General features: G+C 31.8%; 1 pseudogene; it reads right to left on the bottom strand.

Annotated features, from left to right (window-relative positions):
* Positions 1-1,108: 1,108 nt before the first annotated feature.
* Positions 1,109-22,010, bottom strand: part of LOC133194911 (uncharacterized) — a 31,507-nt pseudogene continuing 10,605 nt past the window's right edge.

The raw sequence follows: 22,010 nt of genomic DNA, 5'->3' as shown, positions 1-22,010 counted from the left end.
TTTTCTATATTAATGGTATTTTGATGAAATTAGAAATAACAAATAAAGGTCACATGTATAGCTGTGCAAAGTAAAGCTATATATAAAGTAAAATTAAGATATTCATTTTTAGACACATATCATATATTGCTCATACTTATCATACACTGCTGATAATGTAATATCATTAGAAAGGGTTTACAATAGTTCTATTATTGATAATTATCTGTTTTGTTTTATAAAGTACGTCAATCAAGTAGGGACCCACCTTGAAAAATCAACAAATGTTTAGTGTTTAATCTTTATTCAAATTAAAATGTTTTAATTCTGCTTGATCTGTTCTTTCGAAGTAAATTCTAGCATATGTATTATTCATGAGATGAAAAAACGTTCACTCCTTTTTATAAGATTTAAACTTAAAAAGAATATTAATACAAAAGCCATTAAAGAAATATTCTCTCCCCCCCCTCTCTCTCTATCTATCTCTCTTTCTCCGAAGACCAGGCCCCAGGGTCATGAAACAGACTAAAATTTAAGTCATATTTCAATCGTTTGTAAAATGTTTATTAATTATTGAATTAATCTCTAAATTTGTAGATAACAACACTTTTGTAAAGTAATGTTGAAAAATACTTTAAATTTGATCTGCTTGACTTCTTAACATTCTGGTACATCATAAAAATTTTGACTTAAGCTAATACGATATTTCATGATCCTGGGGCCTGTTTGATGTTCTGTGATATTTTGTTTTATTACGTAAACAATACCTATTAAGATATTAATACGGAAACTATTTCAATAAATTACTTTGATACGTTTAAAAAATAAAATAATTTATACCTAATTATTAAATTTTGTCATAAAGTAATGCATGAAAGGATTTCCTTTTGGATATGTCTTCAATTTGTAGAAATTTTTATCTTTCTTTTTATCCAGTCAAATAACGTATTATAAAACGAATTTGTTAGATTATAATCCATGCATGAGATACCGTCAGAACTGTTTTTATCTAGCGGCTGACTGTGTTTATCTGGTTACGGGTAATAACTGTTTATCAGTGTATCAAACTAAGTGTCCGTTTTCAAATTGAATTATGGTGTATGGCCCACATATAAGTGGAATCCTGGGGTTAAAGTACCGACAAAACGCTTTTGCGAACACTATTATTTTAGAACCCTTCTACCAATGAGTCATGAAGGAAGATGTACTGCTCCTAAAAGCATAAGAAAAAGTAGGATTTAAATGCATTGCTCTAACAAAACATTAATCATTTCTGCACCACAAAGTAAACAGAAATATTTTTACAAAGTATTTGCTTTGATGAATTTTAAAATATTAGAAAGACAGAAAAATAATTAAGAATATTATTTTCATATCTTTCTGAAAAAATGAATATACGAATGGTTTCCGATCATGAAAGACAGAAAACTTACGTTTATGAAGAACAGATCGTGGGGTACAAAACATGGTCACATATTTAAACGTACTGTATACAGGACATTTCAAATTTTAAACAAAGACCTTACGGAAGTCTGCACAGAATTCCCGCGCTGATGTCGAAGAGAAGCTACGTATCCTTTGACGTCAATCGTCTGTTCAGCAGCGCCCTCTTCTAGGAGATAATCAAGGGCAATAAATGTCCCTGTCCTACCTATTCCTGCACTAAAATGTACCAGGGAGCTTATATTCAAGACTTTTCCTATGTTTATTTAACAATCTTTTATAACAATATTTTGTTGTGGTAATCTTTTATCGTTGAAATTTATAAAGAACTCTTCTAACTTTTTGAATTAGTCAACTGTAAAATAGGTATATTTTGTTTAAAAGGTTAACCTGCAGTGAACAACAATTGGTCCGTCTGATGACGTTATATCATTTCTGACCAAATTACGGAAGCAGATGAGTGACGTCAGATCCTCCGGGACGGAGTTGTCAGGCCACGTGATAAAATGAAACTGTGTCACTCTTTTTTCCTCTTCCTAACCAAACATAAAATTACAAACACATAACTGCACATTGAAAATTATTAAGACAACCTTTGGACACTTGCATGCTAATGGTTTTTATTACTGAAAGTAGTGCTTTGAGGAATGTATTTCTGTTTCTCTATTTATGCGTTGTTTTACTGTCAATTGTGTCTGACTTAACGAGGTTCGTTTCTGATCTTTTTGAGCAGATTTTTGTCTAGAACTCTATAGCTATTTAAAAAAAATCTATATAATGTTTTAGTTCTTAAAATAAATTTAAATTCTTCAATGCTAGTTAAACTACATTCAATTAAAACCCCATGAATAAATTCCATACCGAAAGCATTAATTGAGGAACTATATTTTATGGCGGAAGGTTTTATAGAAGAAAATGGTCAATTTTTCTCTTTCGAAATCTTTACAGTATTGTTAAGTTTGGATTCATATTTTTACATGTAGCCTGCACACAGAGTTGTTTTGTGGAGTGAAATGTTTTATGCTGGTCCTTAATAATATATTAAATTAACCGTCATGAATCCTATCATCATATTGGACAAATATAGCAAATATATTTTGAAAGTCCCTGGGATAAAATAGCACACTTTAGGCTAAAAATTTACACTATTTTAGTTATATCTAAAAATTAACACCACAAACCCCAACTTTTAACTTTTTTTTCTGAATATACAAGTTTATTTTAACCATTCTGCTTAAATTCAGAAAAATGTCATTACTTTCAAATGATTGTATTGCTTGTTAAATTTTTAATGCCAGAAAAATGACATTTTTTGAGTGCAAAAAGGCCATATAATGACTATGCGAAGTAAATGGAAACTTTTTTTGTTATCACAAATTTTAAAAAGAATATTCAAGACGAAAAATGACTGTGTTTGTTTCAATAATTTATTTGGATAAGAAATATTAGAGAAAAAACTCGATTTATGTGTTAGACGTAATTACAGTGCAAAAAGGTCATATTAAATGCTTCGTAGCCATTGACCACCATTTTTGGTTTTGATTTTTAATGAAGATATTTTTTCATTAAGTATTTTTATTAAGATATGTGTATACATTCCAAAAATATACTTGATAAAAGATTCTCAATACTTTCGATAACAGGATCGAACCTCCTTAACAATCATACTATGTGTATAAATAAAATGCGCTAACAACACAAAATGAAGCGACTTTAGCTAATCCAAATTGCCCCAATCAATGCAGGTTGCCATGATTGATAAGATACAAAATATCCGTTATTTTTATTTATTCTAATCGATCAATCCAGTTTTATATTTTTCCTGAAATTCCCTTGTTATAAACATCTTTTACTTCAAACAATTATCAATTTCCTCATCGTTAATGTACAAAGCAATCATGAAGCGGAAAATGCAATATGACAGATACACAAGTGGAAGTACATAGTGACTATCTAATGCATATAATTTCACACTATGAACTTTAAGTGAATTAAGACCATAAAAATAATTGTACATGGTACCTGATATTGGACAACCAAATAACGCAATATGTAGTGGTCATAAACATTCACTTTGTCCAGTTTAATGGTATATGGACCAATGTCTAGCTCTGTGTCCGGCCAGTACTTCAAACATTTCATCTTTAAAAATGAAAAATGTTGTTTATCTCAAGACGTTCATAGATAGTTTATAGTTGAACATCCGTTTCATGCGTTTAAAATAAACGATATACTCATAACTTACTCATAACTTGAATGTAAAAATAATACATGTAGATATAGCTTTTAATATCATTCTTTTTTCATTAAATGAGATGATTCGCTATTATCCATAACGTTTTATATTAGTATTGGAGATTCCCACCTTATCTCCTTCGTACAGACTGGTCAACATAACAATTCTTGTAGAGTCGTTCTGCCATATTACTGCCCAAAAATCCTCTAATGTCTTTGGATTGAAAGGACCTATTTACATAGCTAATTGATAAATCCTTCGATTTTAACTATATATGAAATATGACCTATAGCAAATTATTTCTCAGATAGTGATTTTTTAAATTACTTCAATTGTTTCACAGGAACCTAAAAAATAATTTCAGCAAATCAAATAATGTTAGTATTTATTTTTCATAAGAACTGTTCAATTTATTAACAGGAACTACCAAAATAAAGTTCATTAAAATGGACAAATTTTCAAAGTATTGTCAAATTGTAGATTTGGAATTTGTCTGGACTTTAAAGAAATATAATTCAAATTTCATAAATAGTTTTAAAAATGGACCTTGCGAAGCTATGTAGGTGCGTTCTCTGTTGAAACCCTACAACAAATAGTGATTATATATATATATATATATATATATATATATATATATATATATATATATATATATATATATATATATATATATATATATATATATATATATATATATATATATATATATATGCGTTTAAAAAAAAATAAGAAAAGATGTTTTTTTCCCCTTATAATCATCTCATAAATGCATTTTATACTGACATGAATGTATGAAGCATTGACAAAATCATTGTCTTTATCAACTTCTGTTCTGATCAACTTTACACGATTATAGTCATCTGAAAAAATGAGCGTAGATTTAACAGGATGAAATATTGTATCCACCATCAATTGAATAAAAAAATTGGAAACATATAGAAGAATACATGTATATCAGATCTGAAATGAGGCTTCACTTTCTTTCTCAGACTTTTTAACTCACAAGGATAGATGCCTTTGTATCTGTTCCCATTCCTGTTGGACGTTTTAAGTGCGCTTGAATAAGATTCTAGTAATCCATTCGGAAGGTCCTACAATAAAACAGAGAATTGATTCATTCGTTTAAGTAAATGATGGACTCAATGCATAAATACTTGCTTCAGAAAAGAGACATTAAGTTCATCGATGAATCCAGTATTGTAACAATTTCTTTTCAGAATAGACAAGAGAGAAATTTAGAAACTGCAATTTTATAAAAGATTTGCAGTTTAAATTTGTAGCATCCGACGTAAAGTTGAACTTCAATTAACATTTGGCCTTTGCTCAAAGTCCAGTCAATGGAATTCATGAGCTTGTTGTTGGAAATGTTTTCACAAATTTTCAACACTCTAAGAAATTACATAAGATAGAAAGAGTCATAAAAAAATATTGCAACGTACATCGAATTCTTTCTCTAATATACCATTGCATTTTTTCTCTGGTAATTCTCGTATAAATTGTTCTACGTAGACCCTCTGTGACGTCAGGTTACAATACTCTACAGTGATGGCTTCCTCCTCTACATAATCAGCCTCGTTCTGAGGAATTTCTTCTAGCTCCGATTCATTTCTTGACTCTGATCTCCGAAGATTTTCGGAAAATCCACTTTCCTTATCTGTTTTTGACTTCTGTTTGTTCCATCTATTACGTTAAAAAACAAGTCCAACCAAGCATTATGAAAATGAATAAAAATGAAAAGAATTTACAGATTTTTTTTTATTTGAAATCTAGCAAAACTTGAAATCTGAAATCTGATTTTATTTCCTTTAACATTACCATTAAAAATCTATACCATCTATATTTTAGCTAAATTGAAAGATGTCTTAAAATATGTATTCTAACAATTTTATGATATAGATTGGATAAAAATAAATGACTCGTATACAAAGAAAAGTCTGATATGTTAATATGCCAAATATTCATAAATTAAAGCAATCTCCATAAATTAAACTCTAATTATGTTTACTCTGTAAACTCGACGGTATCTTCAAATTCTAATTCAAATATAAATTAAAATCGATTTTACAATTGTCAATATGAATAATAAACTTAGAAAGTTTAGGAAATGAAAAATACGTTACTTTGATGATAATGACAACCAGGAATAAGAGAACTACCAAGAGACTAAGAACCAGTAACAAGATTGGAAGTTCATTAGATTCTTCTTTATCATCTCCATCTTCCAAAAGGAAACAAAGCTGCTAACGCCCACATGTTCATAATTGTAAATAAATTGGCAATTAAAACATTTTAAAATTTGTCATACACACATGTGGACTCGAGATAAAGCTATGAAGACAATATTATATTCTCTACTTAGATAAACGCTGGTTTATTCCCAGATCTAGAAGAGATGCATAAAAAAGCATTGGGTCACACGTTTAATTTGTGAAAAGAAAAACGAATTAGAAATGCAGATGACAATCCAAGAAAATGTATATTGGAAAACTACCTAATCAGTAAAAACTGTTATTAGAACTTCCTGCAGGTAATTGACTTGAAATTGATCTGTTCTAATTGTACTTAGCAAAAATGACGCCTTGGTTTTGAGAAATAATTATGACACTCTCTATATATTAATGACATTACAACAACACAATTCCTAAATCCAAGCTTTAAGATATAAAAATTGCATAGTACATGTGTAAGTAGTTTTGTAATTTTTATCCAGCATGTCATATTTCATGGATCTCATGTCATCATATAGAGAGATAATATCTACTGCAAAATATATCTCCCTCTTTGGAATCGAAACATATATTGCACATTACACAAACCAGTTTATAAATGAATAAACCATGTATACACCAATTATTTGCAAGTATTACCTATGCCTGATACCTCAGATGACTTGCAGATATTTGATTTGACGCTCACTCTTTTCTGTCGCTCCAAACTCAAGTACACTCAACACGAAAATCTGTCTTAATTACTATTATACTGACCGACTAAAAGGCAGTCCTTTAAAATGCGCTTTAGCTTCGGGGTCTCATAAATATGCCAAACACCAAGGGGTTGTCAAAAGAAGTCAATATTTCAAGTTACGTTAAAAAATGAATTTCACTACGATGTGTCAAAGCCCCAGGTATTTCAAAAAAAATATGACAATCCTATATTGTTCGATATAACAAAATGATAATAAGTACCTTTAAGGACATCCAACAGAACGGTACTAGACTCGGAATTTGTACTGCTTGCCACTTCAGTTCTCTTATCTACAGGAAACAACAATATATTTATATTTTACATACGTATAGAAATAAAAATAACTTAATGCATGAGTATACAATTTTTAATTTTATACAATTTAATTTAGGAATGACTCTAATTCTTGGCCAAATTATTCGCGTATAACCTGGTTTGGGTCAGTTTACGCTTTATAATCCGCGAAGCGGATTATAAAACAGCGTAAACTGACCCAAACCAGGTTATACGCGAATAATTTGGCCAAGAATTAGAGTCATTCCTTATAATTTAATTTTAAAATCATTAAATAACTATGGGTGTAAAATTTCGTTGCTTTTTATTAGTTCAAATTTGCCGCTCAATAATACAACCGTAGTAACGGAAGTACCGGCAGTGATGGGAAGCGAGGGGAGGTAAAAACTGATACATAGGCCTAGCAGCCTTGTTGTTTGTTTACATGTGGTAAGATCGAATTATTGTTTGGTACATTCATTAAATCTGGAATTTTCCATGAATCCCGAGGACTGGAAATGAGAGGATTGTATGGATACAGATGATTCAGCTGGTTGTCAGGGGGGTGTGTCCCCATACCAAACCAGGTTATACAGAAATAATTTGTGTTCCTTTTTGGATATTAACCAATCAGAGGTTAGAATACAAACAAAATTAAATTATTATAAAATAGAGGCAGAAGTAAAATAGTATATCTGTTTATAATTAGTAGAGAGCTGTTCTTAATCAATTATGAAAAAGTAAAGATAGGGAACACTGATCGATCTCAAAAAATCTATAAAAAAAAAATATTCAAATCCCTGAACAGGGCATAAAACACCGACACCCGGAAAATTCCAGAGGTGGGATCAGGTGCCTAGGAATAATAAGCATCCCTTGTTGACCTGTCACACCCTTGAGCCAAATGCATTGATCAGGTAGACGAAACATTCCATAGTCAAATATATTATAAAAAACAAAGGTCTAACAATAGGTATGAAACAAATCAGTCAAATTTGATGAAAAGTTCTGTGCCTTATGTTAAATTTACTCCATGTAACAATAAAGAGATGTTACTCAGAAAGGAATAGGAAAGAATGCTCATTAAAAATAAAAGTTTGATTTTAATAAATAAATATTTCAACCTACAATCTGTAGACATTTGAAGTTCACAGTACTTTCCATGATATCCATCCCTACAGTTATCACAACTTCCGGTCACTTGGTCACATGTATTGAGACACGTTGTTGGACATTGATGTTGACAAAAATCACCAAAGAAAGGTCCAAAGCATTGCATACATACACCTGATATCGGATTGCAGGAAAAACATGTCTTTTTGCATTTAGCACAATTTATTCCATAATGGTATGCAGGACAAACTACAATAGATTTTATCAAAATAAGCAGCATAAAATATAGTAATGGAATTTCAAGTTGGTATGCTGAATTGAATATCTGGTAGGAAATCCATTGCTGGTCATTTTTTTTTAAAATCTTGTACAATGATTGACTTTGTTCAATTTGAATGAGAATATTTCAAACATCATGCTAGTAAGGAAAGAATACTAATTTGTTAAATAAAGTTAAAACATGGATTATTGATATTTGTTACCTATAGGATGCACTTCAAATAGTCTAATTGGTCCCTCATCTGTCCTTTTGATTATGATAGAATTCCCTTTCATTTCTCTTTCACATTCTACGATAATCTGGTATTTTGTAGCAGGATTATGTAAATTAACTGCACGGCAAAGAGTCAGTTCATCGAAGACGACCAGACTTTTCTTTGTTATATGCACTTCGTAATTTCCTAATTAAATGCAGAATCGAAAGTTATACCTGAACCTATCCTTCGTGTTCTTTTGAGAATTTTAAAAAATTATAAAAATAAATGAGCTAATATTATACACTACCTCCTCTCATAGAAATAAGTATCCATTTTATCCCGTACATGTTTTCCATAGTCATATACCATGTTGCATCATATTTTTCCTTTGTTATAATGCTGGAATATAGATTGCCGTCAAAAGCATCCCTATCATCCTTAGCATTCAAACCACCAGTCTGGGTTTTTACCGGTATATTTTTCAAGGTTTTAAAATCTAGTCATGAAAAGAATTAAAGCATATAAAGCTTGTCTTCCTTGAATACGATTGGACTGTCCATTGTAAAGAGAAAAGAAAAAGCTTTCAATTCTCCAAGTAAAGCACTGTTCCTTGTAGTAAGAACAAATAAAAAAACAAATAATTCATACCTATTGATTTTACTTCATTAATTTTCATAGCACCATCATCTACTTTTCTTATGATAATTTTATTTCCAAAAACATCTCCAGAAGTGTCGCAAGTAACAATTTCAGTCTCACTGGTTACATTGCACATTCTCTCAATCTGTTTACAAGTTTGAATTTCATTTACTCCAAGTTGTAGATCGATATCATACCTTCCTTTAAGAAAAAAAAGTTTGTAAATTGTTTACAGGTTGAAAATGAGTAATAAGATTTTGAAGATCAAATATGCACAGGGAATTACAGGTAATTTAGAATTTTTATAGCCTCATAAATTTTTATCAATCAAAATACCACAACTTATGCTCAGGAAAATCCAGAAGATCTCATGAGCTTTATCAAGAGTCATTGACCATGTTGGATTCTCGTCATCCATAGTTAGAGAAAATGTGTCCATGTCGTCATCACAAGCGTTATATGCAAAATATGATCCGTTTGTAGAAGACTGTTGTGCCTCACATATTTGAGCATCAACTTTTAAACAATCCCAAAAATACAACTTTGTTAATGTCTTTGCATATATGATTACCATACTATTTATTTAATATCCTTTAAAATACAATTTAAGTGTTCACAATTCTTGTGTTTTTACAACTTTTACAGCGTGTATGTTAAGAATCCTTATCTATAGGCAACAATATTAAAACATGGAAACGAGTAGAGACCTACCTTTAGTCAAACTCACAAATAGTATAATAGCACTGCAGTACATCCATAGATTATAAAGCTTTGTCTCTGATATCATCATATGAAATTATTTGTTCACTAGCCACGAGAGCATCGATATAATACGTTTAAACAATTCAAAAAAGTTTTTCCTTATAAAATGAACTGTTAGTAGGTCCGTGTGTGGACAGAAATGTTAATAGTTTGTTTCCCTTTTGAAACTACAATAAATATGCCGAAATGATGGAAAAAACGGCCTCTAATCAGAATTTCGTATATTTTAGGCAAACCATGTCTATTCTGAAGGGTTGTCCCAGAAAAGGTTTTCAAATATTTCATAAACTACCAGACCAAAATTATTTTCCTCATTTTGACAAAATAAAAGAAGATTTATAAGTAATTTGCATTTACAAGGTGCGAAATATTACCCCCGTATACAGATGATAAGGGTATATTGCTGCATAAACAAAGGAAGTTGACGGTTGAAAAGTTAGTCATCACGTTTATCATAAAGCTTTGGTGCTAGGTTACCATTAACGTCTTTTTTAGTATCCAAGTATGAAACAGATGTGTCAGATTTAATTTCAAGCTCTCTGGGATTTATCGTGTCGACATATGAATGGAAATAGGTATTGTAAATTGATAATCCGGCGTCGATATATCTAAATGTAGAATTGAAGGCCACAGCCAATCTTTTCATGTGCAAGATTTTGAATACATGCTTCGTATGAATGCAAAAATGTCTGCTAATAACGGGGCGCAATTGGTACCCATGAGTATTCCGACAGATTATTGGAAGACCTGTTCTCCAAAAACCACCTAAATATTGTCAATCAGAAACTCGAACATCTTTTTTAAGTATGGCTCCGCGTAAAAATCATGCAGGTAGCACATAAAAGGCGCTACATCAATATTCTGCAAATTCATTAAAGCTGAGTTTAATATATTCATTTGGGTAAAAAATGATCGATAAGGAACGGAATTTTTTTTATACTTCTCCTTTTATTCATATAGCTAGGGATAAGATACTCGAGGGTAATTTTGTATGGATAGTGTGTAAATAGTGCATGTTTCAGAAAATATTTTCTTTAAAATCCAAGAAAATGTATAAAATCTAAACACATAATTACATGAAATTGGAACGTGTAAATTAAATTTACTCCTATATTCTTGTGCAAACGAAGGATTGAAAAGATACGGGGTGTTAAATATCTGGAATTGGTTATGATTCTTCGTATGACTTATCTCCAGTAGAAAATTTATATAGGTGGCGATTGCAAAAAAAATGGCGGGCAAGCTGTACTCTGCAAAGTTATTTTGTTGCATCATGTGGTGTTCATTGCAAATATCCATGTGAATTGAGAAAACAATGATTGAAAGGAATTTACAAGAACAGATTAAGCAAAGACCTCTTGTGAATTATAAGAAAAAAAATCCGTGAAACGGAGAAATATAGCTTAGGAATTACTGTCATCGAGTTGATCAGGGTATCGGCATTTTTCCTTACTACTGACATCAGTATGGTCTATATCGGAAGATTAACTTCTAAGGTAATCCACCAGAATCCAAGAATAAGCCCTCAGAGAGGAGTTGCAGTCCGATTGTGTCAGCTTACTCAAGTTGGAGAGGGAAGATAATGTACCGGCGCCACAGGTATATTCGGACAGCTGTTTGAACAGCTTAATAGCTAGGATTTAATTTAAATTCACTTCTTATAACCGGTTTATGATTATTGATTATATTTTATACAGTAAAGTATGGATTGGGAAAATTATTGGGGATGGCCAGTTCCCACATGTCGTATCAATATCATGTCCATTTTGAAAAAAAAAATGACATCTTACACATGTTTTAGTTAGAATAATGTTATTGTGTCTTAGGACAGGCCCTGACCACAGTCAGAATGCCTTCCATATCCGAGAAATGTAGCAGAAAATAGCTGAATCCCTCTGAAATAATTTTGGAGAAAATAAATGAAATTGTATCGAAAATAATCTTTTTTTTTTTTGTCACAGGGGTACCTTTCATCTCAATCCATGAAATGGAAGAATTAAATACTTTTTTTTCAACGTTTTTACACAATTCAAATTTGCATGCCATGTTTCCGGATTGTTCAGAGTAAATGCACTGACCATACAATCAGAATGTTTTTTAACAAAATAATTTTGCAAATGACCAATGACAAGGTAAGTATATTTACGAGTTCCATTTTTATTGAAAAAAGCAGCTGTCAATGATATGAAAAAGCCTGGACTTTAATTTATCGTGGGGAATAGATGTGTATAAAGTAGAAAAGTGATTTATTGTCTGATTTTCTTTTTATTTCATCTGAAATATTAATATTTTTGCCTATCTTTAAAGGAAATTACAGCCCTGTTTTACCGAAAACAGTTTAACATTTGCCATGACAACCAGACACAGAATTGATAAAAAATCATTTTTTAATATGTAGTATCTTAGCATTCTCTACCAACATGCCAAGTTTGAAAAAAATCTGAACCCCCCCCCCCCCCATTTATCGCATCCTGCATGATTTTTACACGGAGCCATACTTAATATCAACTTTAGAGTACTTGTGTTTACAATCATAATGTTTCTTTTAGCAAAATTATCATGCAAATGACCAGTGACAAGCTAAGTAAATAAATGAATTCCATTTTTATTGAAAAAGCAGCTGTCTATGATGTCAAAAAGTCTGGACTTTAATTTATTGTGGGGAATGGTTGCATATAAAGTTGAAAAGTCTCACGTTTTTATATTATTGACTTAGCGAAATTATGGAATTGGTAAAATTTTGTGATTTCAAATTTTCCAAACGTTCCTTTGAATATTTAAGTATCCATATCTATGTGACACCGCTTCTCGAATACATTGTTGCACAGTACTCCCGAAGTTTCTACTTCACAGCTGTTAATATTTTAAAGAGTAAAGAAAAAAGCTTTGTAGATACTTTATTCGTAGGGAGTATTATGAAGTTTCGGCATTCAATGTAGATATTCTAATTCAAATTCATTTCGCTTGCTGGGAATATTAAAAAAAATTCAAACCTGACGTATAATTTTGAAGAATTTCCTTCCTAGTAAAAATATACCAAAAGCATACTGCACACTAAAATTAAGTATATAGGGTTTTTTTTCACACGAGGAAAACATTTGTGATATAAGGAATTTACAGTTGGAGAGTTGTCAGTGCACTACAAATTTTGTAAGCAGTTTTGTTGCCAAAAGAAAAAAAACACTGACGTCCCTTTTTCTATTGTGACTTAAAATTCTGTCAGATGTTATAAGTTTTTTGTTGTTTTTATATTTGAAGAAATATAAGATGAGTAAAGTCCATAAGTTTTTATATTTTATTAATTTGATAACCCTAGATCTTCCTTTCCTCCACAAAATTAAGTTCCGACCTTTGAAAACCATTTCCTTTTTTTTTTATCACAGAGTTACTATATTTTTTTCAATGCCAAACATTTTGAAAATGTAGTACTAGTAATAATAATTGTACGAGTAGGACCCCCCACCCCCCGAAAAAAAATGATGATGATTAAAAAAAATGTATGAAAAGGAATTAAACCAACTTATGTTAAGACAACACTAATATTTCTGCATAACATCCACATACATTTGCATTTTTGTACATGTGTTTGTATACATGCATATCCGTATTTGTATGATAAAAACATCGACAAAGCAAGAGCTAATGAGACTAGACCCGGTCTAGTCTTATTAGCTCTTGCTTTGTCAAATCATTACTTTCATACCCCTTGAATCTCAAGAAAACCAATATTACATGTATAACATGTATAAAAATATCAGCCAGATTGCAAGTGTAGCGTGAGCAATTTATTCGGCTGTGGTCATGTATACACGTGATTCAGAATACCCCAAACTGTAGGGGGCTACAGACGCAACTACATATTTCTAAGGTGTTATAAAAAACAATTAATGCTCATGGAAGCTTATAAAATTGCTGTTCTACCAATACCTAATATACTATGTTTTATCCACCAGCAAGGCAACAACGCCACAACGTCGATGAGAATACAATGCAACGTTATTACACAGGCATTTCTTCTGAAAGGAAAGCTGGTTAATGAAATTATTTTTTTTTTAAGTTTTTAATTAACGAATTATGTTTACCTCTTTTTTGAATGTACTCTTAATCATTGTTTGATTATCACAAGTGTGCATATGTTGTGCGAGGTACAGCGATAAGGTAAATTACCGAGAGTAGCAAAATGCGGGGTGATTCGGAATATCCTAAATGACTGCATATTTCAACGTAGACCTAAAGCTTTAGCTCTATGATTTCAACTACCACGCCGTAAATTGATATCAATTATTTCATTTGTCGATTAGTATATGAAAGCATGCTTTTTTTAACCTTACGATGATATAACATCACAAAATGATATCCAAAGTCGATTTTATTGATATTATAAATGATAATTGATAACTTGAAACGTTTGCAAGCTTTGCATTCATCATCAGATTTTTCATGCTCCACAGGCTTGCACCAATACGTTACCTCAACTGTTGATAGATACTTTAATAGTGAACATTCAAATGAAATTCCATTTTGGTGCATGCCTGCAGAGGTATTTTATTTGATTAATTTATAATTGTACTCCATTTCCCGAAGTTTGTCTATTTATGGAATACAATAATTGTAAATAGTCAAATACAAGTGGAGTCCATTTTTTGGACTAACTTTGAAAATTCCATATTTTGGGGGCCGATTTTAGCCCATGGAGCCCCTACCTTATTAGTCCGACATAAAGTTTTAGCTCCCAAAAATCTTATAAGCGAGAAAATACGGAAGTTGATACAGATAAAGCTGTTTTCTGCAAAAGGCACCAATTAGAATACACTACCAAATGTAATACGTTTATTGTATGTTATATTAACTCAGTATCAAATTTAATGACATCAAAGTAATGCCAGGGAAACACTACTTGACCATAGTCAATATAACTCTGTTACGAGATTCACTAAGGTTTCATTTAATAAAACTGTAGTACATTTATCACCTTGAAGGTATGGTCCTTGTCAGCACATACAACCTTTCATTAAGGCAAATGCTGACTGATGCTGACTGATGTTTTTCATACTAATTGTTATGCCATGATGTATACACTAAAGTGTCTTCCGGGTTTTATCCGATCATGACAAGGAGCACACGGCGGGTGTGACCGGTAGATAGGGGATGCTCAATCCTCCATGGCACCTGATCTCACCTCTAAATTTTGAGGTCTGTGTTTGCTCTGCTCCGAATTTGTATCGTTTCATTGGACTTTCGAGATTGAATACTCTTCGTTATCTTCATATTTCATTCTAGCAAAAAATACAATTTAAGGTGTTGAAAATTGCATTTTCATCCGACAATTCTTAATACGTTTTCGGATTTGTTTAGTGCGTTAATCTTATCAATCACCAGTTGTAAGAGACAGGAGTTTATAGTGCAGACAAACAGCTCTGGCGAATAGTATTATTTGTGAATCCCTATGTAAAAATTAAGCTAAAATAACCTATATTCCGTAAAGCATATTCTTGGGTCCATAAAAGCAAAATTTCAAAAATCTCTTGAAATGTGCAGAATACTACATACCATATAAAATCAATTTTTTGTAACAAAATTTAGAATAAATTGGAAACAAGTATATGACAATTTTTGTCTCTGTTGAGTCAAAACGGATCGATTTTATCGATTTTTTTTAAAGTGGAGAAAAAAATGTTTATATAATATTCACTACAGCATGTACGGAACCCAAACTTGATTGGCTACTATATTCACATAATTCATTGATATGATTATTCTACCCATTATATGAAATGATCAAATGCGAGCAGACCATGCTCGATAGATTCCATTCAAAATATTGGCGTAAAACATTCATTTGAATCATTGAAATATTGTATTTGAGCAGTTTTCTTGCTTGACGTCATATATAACTTATGACGTGATTGTTAATGACGTTTTTTTATTCTTTGGAAGTCTGTGAATCTTTCCCTTGTTTAAAACAAAATTAAGGACTTCTACACCAAATTTAAATAATTGGGCAGATATTACAGAATTAAGTCCTTTAAGTTTAATGTTTCTGTCGTAAATAATTGCAAAATATTTATGAACAGGTAACAAGTGATAAATCTAACATACATATTAAACAGCACAATTCCAGAATATGGAAAAACGCGACCGCCTGGAAGCACGAAAGGCGTGTGTAGGTGCTTTGGAGTAAGCTCTATGTCGACAGGTTACACTTGCCGTGAACCTTCTATATTAATAAAATGATTGAAGTAATCAGTACTCAATACTGATAAGTTATTGAAAACAATGAATTTAAATTAGCATGAAACTTATCACTGAAAATTGTAACAAACAAACCATAAAATCAGCAAAATGCTCACTTGGAACGAGAGGATTTGTCAAGTTAAACAATTAAACAAAACAAATTCCGTATGTAACGAGGACAAAACATAACCAAAGCATAACGTGAATAATACAACTGCTTGAGAAACGGGAACAACAACATACATTTGTTAGAAATACATGTTTGTTGTATAAAGATGAGAGCCAAGAATTTAATATAACTTATAATTCCAGTAAAAATTTAATGACATCATGTGTAAAAGGATTTTATAAAAAAAAATTATCACTAATGTGTTAAAATCTTTAGATGTTGCATTCAAAATGTCAGTTAGGGACAGCTTTTTATCCTTAAAAAAGTAATGTGAAAAAATTCACGCGCAGTTTATTAAAACCATAATATTTTACGAAATGTCTCCCAAATGAAATTCCTCTATTTTGATAATGATGGGAAGTGCTTATCTGCTTCGAAAGTTGTGTTCATGCACCTGTCACATTTTTTTTGATATTGATCTTTCAAATCTAATTTTCCTTCCTATTTTGGTTTTATTTACGTATTGGATCTTGAAATAAAAGTCGAAAGTCTACAAAACATATTATCCCTTTATTACAAACATTATGGTCGCCCGCGTGGCGCAGTGGTTAGAGAGTCTGCTCTAGAGTCGCGAAGTAAGGAGTTGATCCTTACGTCGCGGGTTCGAATCCCACTGTGGGACGTGGAGACCGGTCCTTCGGATGAGACCGTATAAACCGAGGTCCCGTGTCGCAGTAGGTGCTGGCACGAAAAAGATCCCTCACTACTCAATGGCCGTAAGTGCCGAGTATAGGACAAAATTTGCAGTTCTCCACCGGCAAGTGGTGGCGTCTCCATATGAGTGAAAAGTTCTCGAGAGGGACGTTAAACAACATACAAACAAAAAACATACATTATGAATTAAAAAATAATTAAATGTAAATTTTTTAGTTAATAATGCGTGATACAGTTTTAATCGTTTTTTTTTTTAAAATCAAATGCCATACGTTTATCTTGCCCCCCCCCCCCCCCCCCCCCCCGCCGCTAAATCAAGTTGTGAAGTAAAAAAAAAAATAATAAGTGTAACTATATTGAATAAAATACGGATTGAATAAAAGCGTGTGCATACCATTATATTTCTTCGCTTTGGCTACTCCCTCTTTCTTCATGACCGTTATTAAAAAACGTACGATACACCATTTTAGTTACATAGTTTGATTGAGATTGATTGTTTGTTGTTTAACGTCCCTCTCGAGAATTACATAGTTTGACATTAATTTATATTTTGTTATATAGAATAGGATTCAATTAAATGTGAAAATAATAGTCGTATAATTTATAAGTAACAATAATGTTAAATAAGAGAAAGTCTAGGAGATATGTTAAAAAGTTTAAGGAATCCGTTTTTTAAACTTTCCTGTCTAAGAGATATGTTGGAAAGTTTTTTAAGGAATCCTGTAATTGTCATTCTTGCAACACAATGTTTTAATTAACATTTATTTTCAAAAAATGTTGACCTAGTTATTAAAATGGTTTAATTAACTTGTGTTATATAAATTTAGAAATAATTATTTAAAGGAAGCACTTCAAACACCCTCAATGGCCCTTCATCTTTCCTTTTAATTATACTACAGTTCCTTTGTTTTATTTTAGAATCACATCCCCACAAAATTTGAAACTGCTTTGCGAACATTCAATGCTTGACAAAAATTCTGCAAGACTTCAGTTAGTTTTGTACACTTCGTATTGTCCTGATTCAATGTAAAATAAAGTGATGTTTAAAGTCAAAATTATTTTATAAATGAGTTTACAAACAAAACCATGTGATATATATATTCTATATATTCCCTTAAATAAATTAGTATCCACTTTACTTCGTTAATCTTGTGAAGCATCATAAACCACGTAGCATCATGTTTTCGTTTATTGTTTGTTTGTTTGTTTGTTTTGTTTTGTGTGTGTGAGAGTTTTTTGGTTATGTTTTGTCATAAAGCATACAAGGGAAGTTGACGATGGAAGAGCTTAAGTCAACCAGTTTGTTGAACAGCTTAGTTATTAGTTGTTCACAATCGCCTATAGTCAGAATAAAACAACAGTCAAATATGAAATAGATGAAACAGACTTTTTGATAAATTTAGATCAAGTTCACTGGGATATATCGAGTAGACATACAATGTATGATATAAAGTAGTAATTGTAAATTCATAAAACGTCGTAGATATATCGACAATTGACAATATCATTGTAGTTCTTGGAGATCAAGTCCTCCAACAATCTGTTGGAATTCCCACGGGTACTAATTGCGTAATTGCGTCCCGTTATAAGCAGGCCTATTTTTGCATACATATAATGGAGAATGTAATATCCGGAAATTTATTATCTTTACTTTTTGTTTGTCACTTCCTATATAGTTCTATATAAAGATGTGTATTGAACACATGTGTTATTATTTGATTGGGATCGTTCACCAGTAATTACAAGAACATTACATAGAATTTATTCAAAAACTATTACAGGAAAAGAATAACTCTCTTGTTGTGGTCTTCAATTCGACCTTTAAAAATATCGACGACGCTTTATCAATTTATGATACCACAGAGTCTGACACATCTGTTTCACATTTGGATATTTTATTAGAAAAAGACGTAAATGGTAATCTAACAACAAAGCTTTATGATAAACGTGATGACTTTAACTTTTCAATTGTCAACTTCCCTTACTTATGCAGCAATATACCCTTATCACCTGCATACGGGGTTTATATCTCTCCGTTGGTTGGATACGCCAGAGCATGCTCTACGTATATGTATGTACAATTTCTAAAACGAGGTAAATTATTGACAAACAAGTTGATGAAACAAGAATATCAGCAGTTTCGTTTAAAGTCATCATTTCGTAAGTTCTATGGTCGATACAATGACCTTGTCAGCAAATACAATCTTTTATTAAGTCAAATGCTGACTGACATTTATCACACTAATTGTTAGGCTATTATTTACACCCTGATTCGTTGACTGATTTTTCCGTTATTTTCTGATCATGAAAAGGATCACACGGCGGGTGTGACCTGTAGGCAGGCATCTTCGCTAGCCAAGGGTTTCTGGTACGCTACTCTTCTCATAAACCCTTGGCATACGGTGCTGACAAAAGACGGGATTGTTTTTGTCACGTGATCATGATTCTTACCAGGTACGCAAAGATTGCGTCATCAACAGGAATAGAAAGCGTATTTAAAAAAAAATTTGTTTTTAAAGAATAATTAACAAGAAGGTATTGAGTTATGTTAATTTGTTATTTAAACATGTAAAAATGCAAATCTACATCTTCAGTATAGATTCTTAATCACATATTTTGCACGTTGCTTTAGAAATTGGATGACACCATATTGCTATTCATAGAATGGCATGTTATCTTACGGATCATTGTTTACTTGTGTTTCACATTACCGATATTAAAGAGTCAAGATATATCCCGAACGCAAATATCGTCATTTACAAAAAACAATTGCTGATTGGTCGAACGATGTCGATCAACTCCAATCACAACTTGAGAAAAAAATCCCAACTTTTTTTAACACCGTATGCCAAGGGCTTATGAGGAGAGAAGCGTATAAGAAGCCCTTGGCTAGCGAAGATGGTAGGCAGGGGATGCTAACTCCTCCATGGCACCTGATCCCATCTCTGATATTTTAGAGGTCCGTGTTTGTTCTGCTCCTAATTTGTAATGTTTAATGGACATTTGAGCTCAAATACTGTTCGTTATCACCACATATTTCATTCATTTTATTCCTACATTGATTCAATATAACCCTTTGAAATAAAAAAAAGACACAACTGAGTCTAACACATCTGTTTCATATCTGGATGCTTTACTAGAAAAAAGACGTTAATGGCAACCTAACAACAAAACTTTATGATGAACGTGATGATTTCAACAATTCTATCGTCAGCTTTCCGTCTTTGTAGCAATATACGATTATCATCAACATATGGAGTTTAAGTTTTTCCAGTCGAGTCGATGCACAAGAGCATGCGTTACGCACTTAAAATCATTCAAATCTATGAAGACCTTATTTTTAATGACGAAAGGTTACAACGAATTAATTGAAACGTAGTGTATATTTGGCTTATTGTATGAGAGCTGACTACGCCAACGTCTTGGGATACTGTTTATAATCTTATAAGTTTACCTGTAACCACTGATATTCTCACAAAACTAAGGATTAATAATGTACTTTTGATTTCACTGGAAATCAAGTGACAAATGTAATACTGAAAGCAATTGATCTTTTCGAAGTTCACTACATGCAATGTTATGATCCCTTGACTGATATTTATTATACAACAATAAAGGTTTCATGTATTGCGATGTCCCGAGGACCTGTTAATTTACTTCATATTTCGTAAAATGCGTAAAAACATGTAGCTCAGATTCCCTAGCCCAGTAGCTACGAACTTCGGTACTAGATTGAAAATACGGATATACGTATATTAAAATACTGTGGTAAAATTAAGAATTTTATTACAAAATTAAGGATTATCTCCTTCATGCATAGCCCTGATCCTTTGGCTCCAGTCTTTGGTACCTTTTTTCAGCTCTTCAAAACCTTTTTCATTTCCATATTTTGGATTTTCAACGTTTCGGCAGAAGCATCACGGAGGAGACATAATTTTTTGAAGTGCGCATCTTGTGCATCAAAATTGGCACCCTATATGATTTACATTTGCAATATACATGTTTTCTTTCAAGTATGACTACCAGATATGTTTAAGGAAGTATAAGATACAAAACTTACTAATTCTGTTGGGCACTCGTTGTGCTTCTTTATTAGCCGACCTGTTTTCATATTCCGATGAAACACAAGATATTTTTAAAAAACACTTTTACACGAGAAGATGAAAACACTTGCTATGGCCTTCAACTCCACTCTCAGATATATCGACGGAGTTTTATCTAGATTTTTTATTTATTATTTTTATTATTATTATCCTTATTTATGGTTATATTCTGCGATCACCTGCATATGGTGTTTACATCTCCCTACTAATTTTTTACTCAAGAGCATTCTCTGAGAAGTATAAATTTTTAGACCGAAGCACGCTACTGACAGATATGTTGATGTTACCGGGATTTCAACGACCAAATCCGCATTTTGTGAATTCTAGTGTCATCATAATTACATTGTAAGTAAATTAAACCTATCATTGGGTCGTATTTTGGCTTACGTCTTTCATACCAATTGTTCGAACTTTGTTTTTCTACTTAATTTGATTACGGAAGGTTAGGTCTACCTGATCAATAATAAGGCTCACAACCAGGGATGCTTACTCCTCCTAGGCACCTGATCCAACCTCTGAAAATTCAAGGGTTCCGTGTGTTATGCCAGTTCAAGGATTTCTATTGTTTGTAGAATTGATGAGATCGATCACTGTTTTATCTTCACCTTTTTCATTCATAAAACGTTTTCAGAAATTTATAATTTTTCAGGTCAATCTGCTAATTAGTAACTCTAGAATTCGAATTTAAATGTATATAGTTAATACGGCTTAGTACAATGTCCTTAATTTTGCAAACATGTTCTAAATGTCGTATTACAACATCCTTTCTAAAAAACTTGTGCACGAAGATTGGAGTTTACAAGAGTGGTTAAAATTTTGGCGAAGAGGGCAAGCAAATTACGTATTCTACAATAAATAAGAAGGTGATAAATTAAATCCCAATCAAAACACATTTTCTTTGATATCTCATTTATCATTAATTTTTACTTAATGAATAATCTTCACAATTTGCAACAACCTAGGAA

This window comes from Saccostrea echinata, unplaced genomic scaffold (genome assembly GCF_033153115.1).
Source record: "Saccostrea echinata isolate AGI-Se365-2 ecotype Australia unplaced genomic scaffold, CSIRO_AGI_Sech_v1 ptg000029l, whole genome shotgun sequence".
Taxonomy (NCBI): Eukaryota; Metazoa; Mollusca; class Bivalvia; order Ostreida; family Ostreidae; genus Saccostrea; species Saccostrea echinata.
Note: the sequence above shows the minus strand (reverse complement) of the source record. Positions and strands in the feature narration are given on the sequence as shown.